We start from the raw sequence: 5682 nt of genomic DNA, 5'->3' as shown, positions 1-5682 counted from the left end.
CTCTGTGATCTTTGTGCATTTTCAGTTTGTGTATTACAGTATTTCGTTGTTTTGTTTTCGATGTGGACAGCTTTGTCTGACGCAAATAAATAATAAATAAATATGTGACAGTGTCAGTGACAAAGACCGTGTGGTTTCTTTTTACGCTTTCCCACAAAACAAGGTGCTGAGAAGAAAATGGTAGAAGTTTTCTTCAAGTGTTCGAAAGTAGGATGGGCCATACAAAACTAGTCATATATGTTCTCTTCACTTCACTGAAGATGATTTTGTTAATACCACTCAAGTAAAAATGGGCTTGAGCAAACTTTACATTTTGAAGGAATTTGCCATAGGCTACCATCTATAACAGCAAAGATGCAACCAGTTGCTGATGATGATTTCAGCACTTCTAAACAACAACGTTTACAAAAACGTACCCTTGTACAGGTAAACTAGGCTTTTACATGTATAGACTCTGCTATGTACGTACTGAGGGCACATTATGAGAGAGAGAGAGAGAACTTTTATTTATTATGAATAGTGATGATGAATTAAATATGAATGATGATTCGTACAATTTCTTCATTTTTCACTTCAAGTATATTTTAGGTTTTGTAGGAACGTATCCAGTACAGTTTTATTAAACTGTAAAAAACAACAGATCTTTGAAAAAAGCAACCGCTTGTACCAACTCCGACTAAACTGTGATCCAGCAATCACATCTAGGAAACGTATGTTTCATCCGTCGCTAAGAACGCCGACTTACAATGACGTAATACCACCAAAGTCGTCCCAGAGCAGTGAAATATGGAGTTTCGCCTGTGGTGGCGCTGCGGAGCCGTCGTTTGATGTAAATTACGCCCTAACCAGTCGAGCTACGAGGTTAAGGTTAAAAAGTTTGCTAAGTATGATTCTGCGCAAGGAAATGCTTTAAAAAGTTACTATACTTGGATCCAACCTGTCAGGGGCACTTTAAGGTTGTTTTTCTAGGGTCGGCTTATATGCGAGGATATACGGTAATTTTTAAAAGTTTTCTAGAAGAGGCGGCGGGCCGCATTGAAGGAGGTCGCGGGCCGCATGCGGCCCGCGGGCCAGGCTTTGGACAACCCTGATCTAGATGAAGCTAAAAAAAGACCAGTATAAACCAAATTGAAGCAGAAATAAACTAAAAAATAAACCAACATACAATACTGATGAAAAATCGCATTACGACACATGAAGCTAAACAAAAAAAGACCAGATTAAACCAAATTGAAGTAGAAATAAACTAAAAAAATAAACCAAAGGCTGTTGAACAGTAAACAAGCTCAAGTAAACTCATTCATTTGACAACTTTTCATCGCGTCCTTTGGGCTTGCCTTCCTTTTCCCTATTCTTCCTATTAACCCTGAAGAAGGTTTGTAGCACTGCTGGATTGACCATTGCATGGAAGTCGTCCAACACAGTGATGCAAGAGGTGCTCTCCGCCATGCCGGCACCCTTACACACTGCTCGATTTCGTGGTTCGAATGTCACATAACATTGGTTAAGACGTACCGTACCTCGCATGGGCCTATGACAGCTTTGGTCTATCCCTTAACCAACAATTTCAATGGATAAGTCAACAGACCTGGCTTATTTTTTTCAAACTCGATTGCAAAGAGCCTATACTACCTGCCTTCACATAAAAGCACGTGCAACAAGATCGAAGCAGCGAGAAAAAAACCTTCTTCCTCTAGGGAACGTTCAAATATTACGTAACGCTTTTTTTCCAAATTTTTGACCCCCCCTCCCCCATGTAACGCTTTTTCACTACGAATTCAGCACAAAAAACTACCATTCCGTACTCGAAAGCGTTACGTAACGTTTTGCTTGAACCCCCTCCCCCCCGATGTGACGCTAACGTAACGCTTTGCATAACCCCCCTCTCCCCCTCGAAGGCGTTACGTAATATTTGAACGTTCCCCTAGGACAGTGGTCGGCAACCTGCGGGTCTATAGCTCCTCTGAAGCGACTCCTACCGGATTTGACACGATTTGGTATAGCCTATGCGTTCGACTGTGATAATGATAAAAAAAAAACGGCATCAAAACGTTGTTTACTAGTTGTGAGCAATGAGCCAACTCTGATCGAGTGATACTCTGTCAGAAAATAAGACCTTTTTTACAATTTTTGTTATTCAAGTTTTGACTTTATCAGGTCAGTTGACAGCTTTTGGCGTGAACACTGAACAGCACAAGGCCTTTTTTTAGCCATGCAAAAATAAAAAAGAGAAAAGTTTTAGGCGAGAACAGAGATGTTACTCAGCATGGACAATTGGACATAAACTTTGCATTCAGTGCAAATATGATGCACCGGCTCTCGGGGCGTGCGCTTAACATTCTAAAGACTGCTCTTCATTCGGAAGTACCTCTCAGCTGCCAAGAAACTCATGCTAGGTATGGTACTTATGTTATTGATTTAACCGTTACTTAATGTGGTTCAAGTCCTTCAAGATAGCAGTTGTTGCTTTATTAATTGTCAGCGCATAAAGTACCGGTACCGTAAAGGATTGTTTGATCTTAAACAGTTTTAACAGTTACTTTTGCAATAAATTCACCAACAAACATTGTGATATGTCTAAGACAAAGTGAAGCAGTCATTCATGCATTAGTTAACTATTTGGTTCTCCAGTTGTTGCCAAAGTGATAGTATACAAGTTCTTGTTTGGGCTTGTTCTGGGTTTTTTCATAAGTTTTTGCTTTTTTTTGCCATGTCCCACTTTCACCTGCAGCATTGAAATAAAATTCACAAATTTGCAAAAGCGTAGTTCAAAAGTTATGTAAAACATCATATGTGGAGTCAGAGCTGTCATATTGCATTATTGGTGTTACCAAAAACCATGTGAAAGCAATTAAAATTGGTAGATGCTAAACATTGTTTGTCATCCCTACAACCACAACAGTATGTCATAACCACAGTAGTCTCAACATGACAAAGTTCTCTTGCAAGTCTCTAGAAAAGATGCACAGCAAATGGAAGCTGTCTTCTGCTGAATACTTGCTCACCAGTTGTCACACAGCAGTCAATGCTGTGAAGGTATCCACACATTTCTTATACCTTCTTCCAAGTGTAATATGTTCGTTTGAAAGGACATTATTTCCAATTCTTCACCATTTCTAGTTTCATCGTTAAAGAACAATGCTCTGCAAAACCACATTAATGCAAATTTTGAATGAGCACTATCATCACAACAAATGGTCAAAATTTAACATACATTGCTATGGCTATCTGTTTTGTTCCTTGTATTGCAAGGGTTGGACGTCAACAAATTTTGATCCTGCTTGTAATCTTTGAAACTTTTTTAATAATAAAACATTGTTTGGTATTTCTATATCTATTACAATACAAAACAATTGCAATAGACTCAAACATAACAGATTTCTTTTGCAAGTTTCTAGGAAAGATGATCAGCATATGAAGCTGCCTTCTGCTGGTAACTTGCATTCATTAATGAAGCAAAAAAATCGTGAAATTGCATGAAACAAGTTACCAAAACGTCATTAAAACATGCTACCACTTCATGCTAACCTGTGACTAATATTAATGTTACTCTAAGCAAGTAAAATTTAATTTTAAGCCATAACTAGTTATTATTACTTGAGTTTTAAACAATCACTAGTGAGCAGTCATACAAAGTCACCTTAAAACAATCGAAGCGGCTATTTTTACCGACTTGTTGCCATTGTTACAATCAGGTGTTGCCAGAGTTAGGAATAAGGTTAGGGTTTTGATCTTAGCCCAGGACTAAAGAAAATTTCCAAAATGAAGTTTTTATTTACAACTTTAAACTTGTCTCAAATTAGGGCAGAATTCCTTATCTGGCAACACTATTGAGGCATGTAAATACAGCCACAGCCTTAAACAATTTACAGATGTGTACATACCATTTCATGAACACATATTTAAGATTGTACTTCATGGTACACTTGAACCCCTGCAAAGTACAGTACATAGTAACACCACATTGGAACAGGGGTGTTAGTAGTAACATGATTTTTTTCCGCTGTGAAATGTTGAAAAACATGTTTGCTACTCCTATATCAACTACAACACTGCGCATTATAGAAGACTCAAACAAAGCAAGTTTCTCTTGCAAGCTTCTAGGAAAGATGACCAGCACATGCAGCCGTCTTCTGCCGGTAACTTGCATTGAAGCAAAAATTGTGAAAACGCATGAAGTAATGAAGGCTGAAATCAGGCACAAAACAATTTATGGATTTGTAGCCTACATACGTACCTTTTTTCAATCACATGTTCAAGATTGCATTTCACGTTACACTTGAACTCTACAAAGTATATTATACCAGTATATATTATAAGTGGTTTGGTTAAAATGTTAAACCGCACCACAGTTGTGATATGGTTTGAACAACTACCGTATAATCTGAAACACCTTTACGATGTTGTGAAGTAAATCACGGTTTGAAACTTGTAGTTAGTACAGTACTTCACACAAACACAGTAGCCTAATTAATGATAGCAACAGCTGACTAAAGAAACTTTAATTTACTGAAAAAAACATGTTTGCTATTCCTATATCAACTACAACACTAAGCATTATAGCAGACTCAAACAAAGCAAATTTCTCTTGCAAGCTTCTAGGAAAGATGACCAGCACATTCAGCCGTCTTCTGCCGGTAACTTGCATTGAAGCAAAAATTGTGAAATCACATGTTATAATCAAGCTTAAAACAGGCATAAAACAATTTATGAATTTGTAGCCTACATACGTACCTTTTTCCAATCACGTGTTCGAGATTGCATTTCACATTACACTTGAACTCTACAAAGTATATATATATAAGTGGTTTGGTTCAAATGTTAAACCGCAGGGCACAGTAATAACGGTACCACATTAAAAGAGAGGTGTTAGTTGCGATGTGGTTTGAGCAACTAAAATCTGAAACACCTTTTTTAATGTTGTAAAGTAAATCACTGTTTGAAACATGTACCGGTAGTTAGTACTTACCACAAACACAGTAAATCACTGTTTGAAACATGTACCGGTAGTTAGTACTTACCACAAACAACACAGTAGCTTAATTAATGATAGCAGCAGTTGATTTAAGAATCTTTAATTCACTGAAAAAACATGTTTGCTATTCCTATATCAGCTACAACACTGAGCATTATAGAAGACTCAAACAAAGCAAATTTCTCTTGCAAGCTTCTAGGAAAGATGACCAGCACATTCAGCCGTCTTCTGCCGGTAACTTGCCAAAACATGAACAGCTGACAAATATCACCGAATCCGAAACCCTACACCCCGAATCATAAACCCTGAATCCTACACCCCGAATCATAAACAATAAATTAGATTAACTTTGATACAAATTCTAAACCAAAGCCCGACTTACCAACTTTCTCCAAAGCGATCGCTCAGAAAGGAATGTTTTTTTTTCGTACAATTTCAACGCCACTGCAACATGCTTTCACAAACTTACCACTACCAGCGCAATGATAAAAACAAGTAAGGGACTCATTAGTAAGAATGTTTGGCTCGAACTGCTTGCAAAACATAATATGTTTACGTGTAAGCTGGGCTGGTAGGTTATTCTTCCATGTCGCCTACTGTTGTGATAGATATCTCAAATTGATCACTGCTAATGACTTAATCCGGTGTTAACCTAATTCTTTTGTTATTAATGGGTTGTTCTTGATCCGATTGTTGACAAAATAAAA

The 5682-nt window shown here is 37.6% G+C and overlaps 1 long non-coding RNA gene across 1 annotated transcript; it reads right to left on the bottom strand.

The window, feature by feature from the left end:
* Window positions 1-2447: 2447 nt before the first annotated feature.
* On the bottom strand, window positions 2448-5381 carry LOC145783523 (uncharacterized). Its single transcript, XR_014290930.1, has 6 exons — window positions 5358-5381; window positions 4735-4783; window positions 4238-4286; window positions 3885-3934; window positions 3006-3143; window positions 2448-2725 (listed from the first exon to the last, which is right to left on the bottom strand). It is a non-coding gene; the product is annotated as an uncharacterized LOC145783523 (long non-coding RNA).
* Window positions 5382-5682: the final 301 nt, after the last annotated feature.

The sequence above is a fragment of the Aplidium turbinatum genome, chromosome 14 (assembly GCF_918807975.1).
Source record: "Aplidium turbinatum chromosome 14, kaAplTurb1.1, whole genome shotgun sequence".
NCBI lineage: Eukaryota > Metazoa > Chordata > Ascidiacea > Aplousobranchia > Polyclinidae > Aplidium > Aplidium turbinatum.
The sequence above is the reverse complement of the archived record's forward strand: the minus strand, read 5'-3'. Positions and strand labels throughout refer to the sequence as shown.